Genomic DNA, 10,805 nt, shown 5'->3' on the forward strand with positions numbered 1-10,805 from the left:
GAGTTGTAAAATGTATGTTCCTTGCACTTCAAGAAATAACAAGTAAGAAATGAAGAATTAGAAGACACGAGCTGAGAATTATTGCATTCCTCTACAAAAGCAATAATAACCAATTAAGTAATTTTGGGTTATTGGATATATTAACCAATTATAAAGAATACCAAAAGTTAGAAATTAAATATAAATATAAGTTAAATTTATAAATTAATGTCTTCATTTTATAATAGTATACAACGCGTATTCATACTATGAAAACGTTGTATAATTGTTTTTATCAGAGCTTTCAAACACATCTATTTCAATAGAAATTAGCAAACAATTAGGTATCCGTGACTCCTTCTAAGCTGGAACCGTCGCGGATACCCCTTTTAAAGGAAAAATTAGGTATTCGCGACCCTTTATAACTTGAAAGAGTAAAATGGAAACATGGTTCCCGATTTTAGAAATTACATTAATGTCTACTCATTCAAGCAGCTGAATATGGATAACTAGGGTAAAGTTGTTGTGGAGAGTGGGATTTGAACACACGCCCTTTCAGACCAGAACCTTAATCTGGCGCCTTAGACCAACTCGGCCATATCCACGTGATAATTATATATATGCAAGTTTAATATGGATATGATAGAGATAGTTTCTGATATACAGAAGCCTACACCTGCTAGTTCTTGCAACGTGAATTGAATATGTGATGAAGTAGTTTTTTCGGTGAGGTGTAAAGTGTAAACAAGGAATAAGTTCCTCGAGTGTCGTTCCCGAGAAGATGAAAAATTGGAGAGAGTAGGCAAGTCAGTTATGAATGCAAAGGCAATTAGAAGTAAAGAGCAAGGAATTCATTAATAGAGTGAGTGCATAGTGAAACAAGATTGAAAGATCAATAATGAAAGAGAGCGGATTTGAACGATACTCCCCTGGTTCTTGCACTCATTTATCTACGGTTGGATTGAATTGAAATCTAAGACACCTAAGGAGGCGAAAGGCACAACACCGAGCGATGTCACGCTCAAATTCCCAAGCCCTCAATTGGTTGGGGCATTTCGTCGAACACCTTGTCTACCTAGCTCGTCCAGACCTCATCCTCCCCAATTAAGGGCAAGATTTGCACACACCTAGGCTAGTGCACTCTTGCGATATCTTGCAAAGTGTACAACCTACGCTCTTGACTCATTTAGGCTTCCAATGGATCAAGATGAACCACAACAATGCATAAAACAAAAGTAAGAAACGAAGAATTAGAAGACACTCGAATTATTTGTTCCTCTCGCTCCAGAAATAAAAGTGAGAAATGAAGAATTAGAAGACGCTTGAATTATTAGTTCCTTGTGCTTAAAGAAATAAAAAAATGAATATATACAAGACGCGAGCTGAGCATTATTTGTTCATTGTGCTTCAAGAAATACAAGTAAGAAATGAAGAATTTGAAAACACTTGAATTATTGGTTCCGTTCGCTTCAACAGATAAAAGAATTGAAGAATTTGAAGACGCGAGTTGTAAAATGTATGTTCCTTGCACTTCAAGAAATAACAAGTAAGAAATGAAGAATTAGAGGACACGAGCTGAGAATTATTGCATTCCTCTACAAAAGCAATAATAACCAATTAAGTAATTTTGGGTTATTGGATATATTAACCAATTATAAAGAATACCACAAGTTAGAAATATAAATATAAGTTAAATTTATAAATAAATGTCTTCATTTTATAATTGTCTACAACGTGTATTCATGCTATGAAAATGTTGTACAATTGTTTTTATCAGCGCTTTCTAACACATCTATTTCAATAGAAATTAGCAAACAATTAGGTATCCGTGACTCCTTCTAAGCTGGAACCGTCGCGGATACCCCTTTTAAAGGAAAAATTAGGTATTCGCGACCCTTTATAACTTGAAAGAGTAAAATGGAAACATGGTTCCCGATTTTAGAAATTACATTAATGTCTACTCATTCAAGCAGCTGAATATGGATAACTAGGGTAAAGTTGGTGTGGAGAGTGGGATTTGAACCCACGCCCTTTCAGACCAGAACCTTAATCTGGCGCCTTAGACCAACTCGGCCATATCCACGTGATAATTATATATATGCAGGTTTAATATGGATATGATAGAGATAGTTTCTGTTATACAGAAGCCTACACCTGCTAGTTCTTGCAACGTGAATTGAATATGTGATGAAGTAGTTTTTTCGGTGAGGTGTAAAGTGTAAACAATGAATAAGTTCCTTGAGTGTCGTTCCAGAGAGGATGAAAAATTGGAGAGAGTAGGCAAGTCAGTTATGAATGCAAAGGCAATTAGAAGTAAAGAGCAAGGAATTCATTAATAGAGTGAGTGCATAGTGAAACAAGATTGAAAGATCAATAATGAAAGAGAGCGGATTTGAACGATACTCCCCCAGTTCTTGCACTCATTTATCTACGGTTGGATGGAATTGAAATGTAAGACACCTAAGGAGACGAAATGCACAACACTGAGTGATGTCACGCTCGAATTCCCAAGCCCTCAATTTGTTGGGGCACTTCGTCGAACACCTTGTCTACCTACCACCTCCAGACCTCATCTTCCCCGATTAAGGGCAAGAGTTGCACACACCTAGGCTATTGCACTCTTGCGATATCTTGCCATGCCTACAACCTACGCTCTTCACTCATTTAGGCTTCCAATGGATCAAGATGAACCACAACAATACTCATTTAGGCTTCCAATGGATCAAGATGAACCACAACAATGCACATTTAGGCTTCCAATGGATCAAGATGAACCACAACAATGCATAAAACAACTTCCAATGGATCAAGATGAACCACAACAATGCATAAAACAAAAGTAAGAAACGAAGAATTAGAAGACACTTGAATTATTTGTTCCTTGCGCTTCCATAAATAACAAGTAAGAAATGAAGAATTAGAAGACGTTAGCTGAGAATTATTGCATTCCTCTACAAAAGCAATAATAACCAATTAAGTAATTTTGGGTTATTGGATATATTAACCAATTATAAAGAATACCAAAAGTTAGAAATTAAATATAAATATAAGTTAAATTTATAAATTAATGTCTTCATTTTATAATAGTATACAACGTGTATTCATACTATGAAAACGTTGTGTAATTGTTTTTATCAGAGCTTTCAAACACATCTATTTCAATAGAAATTAGCAAACAATTAGGTATCCGTGACTCCTTCTAAGCTGGAACCGTCGCGGATACCCCTTTTAAAGGAAAAATTAGGTATTCGCGACCCTTTATAACTTGAAAGAGTAAAATGGAAACATGGTTCCCGATTTTAGAAATTACATTAATGTCTACTCATTCAAGCAGCTGAATATGGATAACTAGGGTAAAGTTGGTGTGGAGAGTGGGATTTGAACCCACGCCCTTTCAGACCAGAACCGTAATCTGGCGCCTTAGACCAACTCGGCCACATCCACGTGATAATTATATATATGCAGGTTTAATATGGATATGATAGAGATAGTTTCTGTTATACAGAAGCCTACACCTGCTAGTTCTTGCAACGTGAATTGAATATGTGATGAAGTAGTTTTTTCGGTGAGGTGTAAAGTGTAAACAAGGAATAAGTTCCTCGAGTGTCTTTCCCGAGAGGATGAAAAATTGGAGAGAGTAGGCAAGTCAGTTATGAATGCAAAGGCAATTAGAAGTAAAGAGCAAGGAATTCATTAATAGAGTGAGTGCATAGTGAAACAAGATTGAAAGATCAATAATGAAAGAGAGCGGATTTGAACGATACTCCCCTGGTTCTTGCACTCATTTATCTACGGTTGGATTGAATTGAAATCTAAGACACCTAAGGAGGCGAAAGGCACAACACCGAGCGATGTCACGCTAAAATTCCCAATCCCTCAATTGGTTGGGGCATTTCGTCGAACACCTTGTCTACCTACCTCCTCCAGACCTCATCCTCCCCGATTAAGGGCAAGATTTGCACACACCTAGGCTAGTGCACTCTTGCGATATCTTGCAAAGTGTACAACGTACGCTCTTGACTCATTTAGGCTTCCAATGGATCAAGATGAACCACAACAATGCATAAAACAAAAGTAAGAAACGAAGAATTAGAAGACACTCGAATTATTTGTTCTTCTCGCTCCAGAAATAAAGTAAGAAATGAAGAATTAGAAGACGCTTGAATTATTAGTTCCTTGTGCTTAAAGAAATAAAAAAATGAATTTATACAAGACGCGAGCTGAGCATTATTTGTTCATTGTGCTTCAAGAAATACAAGTAAGAAATGAAGAATTTGAAAACACTTGAATTATTGGTTCCGTGCGCTTCAACAGATAAACGAATTGAAGAATTTGAAGACGCGAGTTGTAAAATGTATGTTCCTTGCACTTCAAGAAATAACAAGTAAGAAATGAAGAATTAGAAGACACGAGCTGAGAATTATTGCATTCCTCTACAAAAGCAATAATAACCAATTAAGTAATTTTGGGTTATTGGATATATTAACCAATTATAAAGAATACCAAAAGTTAGAAATTAAATANATTTATACAAGACGCGAGCTGAGCATTATTTGTTCATTGTGCTTCAAGAAATACAAGTAAGAAATGAAGAATTTGAAAACACTTGAATTATTGGTTCCGTGCGCTTCAACAGATAAACGAATTGAAGAATTTGAAGACGCGAGTTGTAAAATGTATGTTCCTTGCACTTCAAGAAATAACCAGTAAGAAATGAAGAATTAGAAGACACGAGCTGAGAATTATTGCATTCCTCTACAAAAGCAATAATAACCAATTAAGTAATTTTGGGTTATTGGATATATTAACCAATTATAAAGAATACCAAAAGTTAGAAATTAAATATAAATATAAGTTAAATTTATAAATTAATGTCTTCATTTTATAATAGTATACAACGTGTATTCATACTATGAAAACGTTGTGTAATTGTTTTTATCAGAGCTTTCAAACACATCTATTTCAATAGAAATTAGCAAACAATTAGGTATCCGTGACTCCTTCTAAGCTGGAACCGTCGCGGATACCCCTTTTAAAGGAAAAATTAGGTATTCGCGACCCTTTATAACTTGAAAGAGTGAAATGGAAACATGGTTCCCGATTTTAGAAATTACATTAATGTCTACTCATTCAAGCAGCTGAATATGGATAACTAGGGTAAAGTTGGTGTGGAGAGTGGGATTTGAACCCACGCCCTTTCGGACCAAAACCTTAATCTAGCGCCTTAGACCAACTCAGCTACCTCCACGTGATAATTGTATATATGCAATTTTAAAATGGATATGATTGAGATAGCTTCTGTTAAATAGAAGCCTACACCTGCTAGTTCTTGCAACTTATATCGAATATGTGAGTAAGTAGTTTTTTTGGGGAGGTGTAAAGTTTAAACAAGGAATAAGTTATTCGAGTGTTGTTCTCGAGATGATGGCAAATTAGAGAGAGTAGGCAAGTCAGTTATGAATGCAAAGGCAATTAGAAGTAAAGAGCAAGGAATTCATTAATAGAATGAGTGCATAGTGAAACAAGATTCAAAGATCAATAATGAAAGAGAGCGGTTTTGAACGATACTCCCCCGGTTCTTGCACTCATTTATCTGCGGTTGGATTGAATTGAAATGTAAGACACCTAAGGAGACGAAAGGCACAACACCGAGCGATGTCACGCTCGAATTCCCAAGCCCTCAATTGGTTGGGGCACTTCGTCGAACACCTTGTCTACCTACCTCCTCCAGGCCTCATTCTCCTCGATTAAGGACGAGAGTTGCACACACCTAGGCTATTGCACTATTGCGATATCTTGCCATGCCTACAACCTACGCTCTTGACTCATTTAGGCTTCCAATGGATCAAGATGAACCACAACAATGCATAAAACAAAAGTAAGAAACGAAGAATTAGAAGACACTTGAATTATTTGTTCCTTGCGCTTCCAGAAATTAAAGTAAGAAATGAAGAATTAGAATACGCGAGCTGAGAATTATTGCATTCCTCTATAAAAGCAATAATAACCAATTAAGTAATTTTGGGTTATTGGATATATTAACCAATTATAAAGAATACCACAAGTTAGAAATACAAATATAAGTTAAATTTATAAATAAATGTCTTCATTTTATAATTGTCTACAACGTGTATCCATACTATGAAAATGTTGTATAATTGTTTTTATCAGCGCTTTCAAACACATCTATTTCAATAGATATTAGCAAACAATTAGGTATCTGTGACTCCTTCTAAGCTGGAACCGTCGCAGATACCCCTTTTAAAGGAAAAATTAGGTATTCGCGACCCTTTATAACTTGAAAGAGTGAAATGGAAACATGGTTCCCGATTTTAGAAATTACATTAATGTCTACTCATTCAAGCAGCTGAATATGGATAACTAGGGTAAAGTTGGTGTGGAGAGTGGGATTTGAACCCACGCCCTTTCGGACCAAAACCTTAATCTGGCGCCTTAGACCAACTCAGCCACCTCCACGTGACAATTATATATATGCAAGTTTAAAATGGATATGATTGAGATAGCTTCTGTTAAATAGAAGCCTACATCTGCTAGTTCTTGCAACTTATATTGAATATGTGAGTAAGTAGTTTTTTCGGTGAGGTGTAAAGTTTAAACAAGGAATAAGTTATTCGAGTGTTGTTCTCGAGAGGATGGCAAATTGGAGAGAGTATGCAAGTCACTTATGAATGCAAAGGCAATTAGAATTAAAGAGCAAGGAATTCATTAATAGAGTGAGTGCATAATGAAACAAGATTCAAAGATCAATAATGAAAGAGAGCGGTTTTGAACGATACTCCCCCGGTTCTTGCACTCATTTATCTGCGGTTGGATTGAATTGAAATGTAAGACAACTAAGGAGACGAAAGGCACAACACCGAGCGATGTCACGCTTGAATTCCCAAGCCTTCAATTGGTTGGGGCACTTCGTCGAACACCTTGTCTACCTACCTCCTCCCGGCCTCATCCTCCTCGATTAAGGGCAAGAGTTGTACACACCTAGGCTATTGCACTCTTGCGATATCTTGCCATGCCTACAACCTACACTCTTGACTCATTTAGGCTTCCAATGGATCAAGATGAACCACAACAATGCATAAAACAAAAGTAAGAAAAGAAGAATTAGAAGACACTTGAATTATTTGTTCCTTGCGCTTCCAGAAATAACAAGTAGGAAATGAAGAATTAGAAGACGCGAGCTGAGAATTATTGCATTCCTCTACAAAAGCAATAATAACCAATTAAGTAATTTTGGGTTATTGGATATATTAACCAATTATAAAGAATACCACAAGTTCGAAATATAAATATAAGTTAAATTTATAAATAAATGTCTTCATTTTATAATTGTCTACAACATGTATTCATGCTATGAAAATGTTGTATAATTGTTTTTATCAGCGATTTCAAACACATCTGTTTCAATAGAAACTAGCAAACAATTAGGTATCCGTGACTCCTTCTAAGCTGGAACCGTCGCGGATACCCCTTTTAAAGGAAAAATTAGGTATTCGCGACCCTTTATAACTTGAAAGAGTGAAATGGAAACATGGTTCCCGATTTTAGAAATTACATTAATGTCTACTCATTCAAGCAGCTGAATATGGATAACTAGGGTAAAGTTGGTGTGGAGAGTGGGATTTGAACCCACGCCCTTTCGGACCAAAACCTTAATCTGGCGCCTTAGACCAACTCAGCCACCTCCACGTGACAATTATATATATGCAAGTTTAAAATGGATATGATTGAGATAGCTTCTGTTAAATAGAAGCCTACACCTGCTAGTTCTTGCAACGTATATTGAATATGTGAGTAAGTAGTTTTTTGGGTGAGGTGTAAAGTGTAAACAAGGAATAAGTTCCTCGAGTGTCGTTCCCGAGAGGATGAAAAATTTGAGAGACTAGGCAAGTAAGTTATGAATGCAAAGGCAATTAGAAGTAAAGACCAAGGAATTCATTAATAGAGTGAGTGCATAGTGAAACAAGATTCAAAGATCAATAATGAAAGAGAGCGGATTTGAACGATACTCCCCTGGTTCTTGCACTCATTTATCTACGGTTGGATTGAATTGAAATCTAAGACACCTAAGGAGGCGAAAGGCACAACACCGAGCGATGTCACGCTCAAATTCCCAAGCCCTCAATTGGTTGGGGCATTTCGTCGAACACCTTGTCTACCTAGCTCGTCCAGACCTCATCCTCCCCAATTAAGGGCAAGATTTGCACACACCTAGGCTAGTGCACTCTTGCGATATCTTGCAAAGTGTACAACCTACGCTCTTGACTCATTTAGGCTTCCAATGGATCAAGATGAACCACAACAATGCATAAAACAAAAGTAAGAAACGAAGAATTAGAAGACACTCGAATTATTTGTTCTTCTCGCTCCAGAAATAAAGTAAGAAATGAAGAATTAGAAGACGCTTGAATTATTAGTTCCTTGTGCTTAAAGAAATAAAAAAATGAATATATACAAGACGCGAGCTGAGCATTATTTGTTCATTGTGCTTCAAGAAATACAAGTAAGAAATGAAGAATTTGAAAACACTTGAATTATTGGTTCCGTGCGCTTCAACAGATAAACGAATTGAAGAATTTGAAGACGCGAGTTGTAAAATGTATGTTCCTTGCACTTCAAGAAATAACAAGTAAGAAATGAAGAATTAGAAGACACGAGCTGAGAATTATTGCATTCCTCTACAAAAGCAATAATAACCAATTAAGTAATTTTGGGTTATTGGATATATTAACCAATTATAAAGAATACCACAAGTTAGAAATGCATATATAAGTTAAATTTATAAATAAATGTCTTCATTTTATAATTGTCTACAACCTGCATTCATGCTATGAAAATGTTGTATAATTGTTTTTATCAGCGCTTTCAAACACATCTATTTCAATAGAAATTAGCAAACAATTAGGTATCCGTGACTCCTTCTAAGCTGGAACCGTCGCGGATACCCCTTTTAAAGGAAAAATTAGGTATTCGCGACCCTTTATAACTTGAAAGAGTGAAATGGAAACATGGTTCCCGATTTTAGAAATTACATTAATGTCTACTCATTCAAGCAGCTGAATATGGATAACTAGGGTAAAGTTGGTGTGGAGAGTGGGATTTGAACCCACGCCCTTTCGGACCAAAACCTTAATCTGGTGCCTTAGACCAACTCAGCCACCTCCACGTGACAATTATATATATGCAAGTTTAAAATGGATATGATTGAGATAGCTTCTGTTAAATAGAAGCCTACACCTGCTAGTTCTTGCAACTTATATTGAATATGTGAGTAAGTAGTTTTTTCGTAGAGGTGTAAAGTTTAAACAAGGAATAAGTTATTCGAGTGTTGTTCTCGAGAGGATGGCAAATTGGAGAGAGTATGCAAGTCACTTATGAATGCAAAGGCAATTAGAATTAAAGAGCAAGGAATTCATTAATAGAGTGAGTGCATAGTGAAACAAGATTCAAAGATCAATAATGAAAGTGAGAGGTTTTGAACGATACTCCCCCGGTTCTTGCACTCATTTATCTGCGGTTGGATTGAATTGAAATGTAAGACACCTAAGGAGACGAAAGGCACAACACCGAGCGATGTCACGCTCGAATTCCCAAGCCCTCAATTGGTTGGGGCACTTCGTCGAACACCTTGTCTACCTACCTCCTCCAGGCCTCATCCTCCTCGATTAAGGCAAGAGTTTCACACACCTAGGCTATTGCACTCTTGCGATATCTTGCCATGCCTACAACCTACGCTCTTGACTCATTTAGGCTTCCAATGGATCAAGATGAACCACAACAATGCATAAAACAAAAGTAAGAAACGAAGAATTAGAAGACACTTGAATTATTTGTTCCTTGTGCTTCCAGAAATAAAAGTAAGAAATGAAGAATTAGAATACGCGAGCTGAGAATTATTGCATTCCTCTACAAAAGCAATAATAACCAATTAAGTAATTTTGGGTTATTGGATATATTAACCAATTATAAAGAATACCACAAGTTAGAAATACAAATATAAGTTAAATTTATAAATAAATGTCTTCATTTTATAATTGTCTACAACGTGTATCCATACTATGAAAATGTTGTATAATTGTTTTAATCAGCGCTTTCAAACACATCTATTTCAATAGATATTAGCAAACAATTAGGTATCTGTGACTCCTTCTAAGCTGGAACCGTCGCGGATACCCCTTTTAAAGGAAAAATTAGGTATTCGCGACCCTTTATAACTTGAAAGAGTGAAATGGAAACATGGTTCCCGATTTTAGAAATTACATTAATGTCTACTCATTCAAGCAGCTGAATATGGATAACTAGGGTAAAGTTGGTGTGGAGAGTGGGATTTGAACCCACGCCCTTTTGGACCAAAACCTTAATCTGGCGCCTTAGACCAACTCAGCCACCTCCACGTGACAATTATATATATGCAAGTTTAAAATGAATATGATTGAGATAGCTTCTGTTAAATAGAAGCCTACATCTGCTAGTTCTTGCAACTTATATTGAATATGTGAGTAAGTAGTTTTTTCGGTGAGGTGTAAAGTTTAAACAAGGAATAAGTTATTCGAGTGTTGTTCTCGAGAGGATGGCAAATTGGAGAGAGTATGCAAGTCACTAATGAATGCAAAGGCAATTAGAATTAAAGAGCAAGGAATTCATTAATAGAGTGAGTGCATAGTGAAACAAGATTCAAAGATCAATAATGAAAGTGAGAGGTTTTGAACGATACTCCCCCGGTTCTTGCACTCATTTATCTGCGGTTGGATTGAATTGAAATGTAAGACACCTAAGGAGACGAAAGGCACAACACCGAGCGACGTCAC

The 10,805-nt window shown here is 36.3% G+C and overlaps 6 non-coding genes across 6 annotated transcripts; all 6 read right to left on the minus strand.

The window, feature by feature from the left end:
• Nucleotides 1-1,981: 1,981 nt before the first annotated feature.
• On the minus strand, nt 1,982-2,062 carry TRNAL-AAG. Its single transcript has one exon. It is a non-coding gene; the product is annotated as a tRNA-Leu (tRNA).
• A 1,280-nt stretch (nt 2,063-3,342) lies between these two features.
• TRNAR-ACG lies at nt 3,343-3,423 on the minus strand. Its single transcript has one exon. It is a non-coding gene; the product is annotated as a tRNA-Arg (tRNA).
• A 2,952-nt stretch (nt 3,424-6,375) lies between these two features.
• On the minus strand, nt 6,376-6,456 carry TRNAL-AAG. Its single transcript has one exon. It is a non-coding gene; the product is annotated as a tRNA-Leu (tRNA).
• Nucleotides 6,457-7,605: 1,149 nt separating this feature from the next.
• TRNAL-AAG lies at nt 7,606-7,686 on the minus strand. The gene has a single exon. It is a non-coding gene; the product is annotated as a tRNA-Leu (tRNA).
• Nucleotides 7,687-9,082: 1,396 nt separating this feature from the next.
• TRNAL-AAG lies at nt 9,083-9,163 on the minus strand. The gene has a single exon. It is a non-coding gene; the product is annotated as a tRNA-Leu (tRNA).
• A 1,147-nt stretch (nt 9,164-10,310) lies between these two features.
• Nucleotides 10,311-10,391, minus strand: TRNAL-AAG. Its single transcript has one exon. It is a non-coding gene; the product is annotated as a tRNA-Leu (tRNA).
• Between the last annotated feature and the right edge of the window lie 414 nt (nt 10,392-10,805).

The sequence above is a fragment of the Ipomoea triloba genome, chromosome 13 (genome assembly GCF_003576645.1).
Source record: "Ipomoea triloba cultivar NCNSP0323 chromosome 13, ASM357664v1".
Lineage (NCBI taxonomy): Eukaryota > Viridiplantae > Streptophyta > Magnoliopsida > Solanales > Convolvulaceae > Ipomoea > Ipomoea triloba.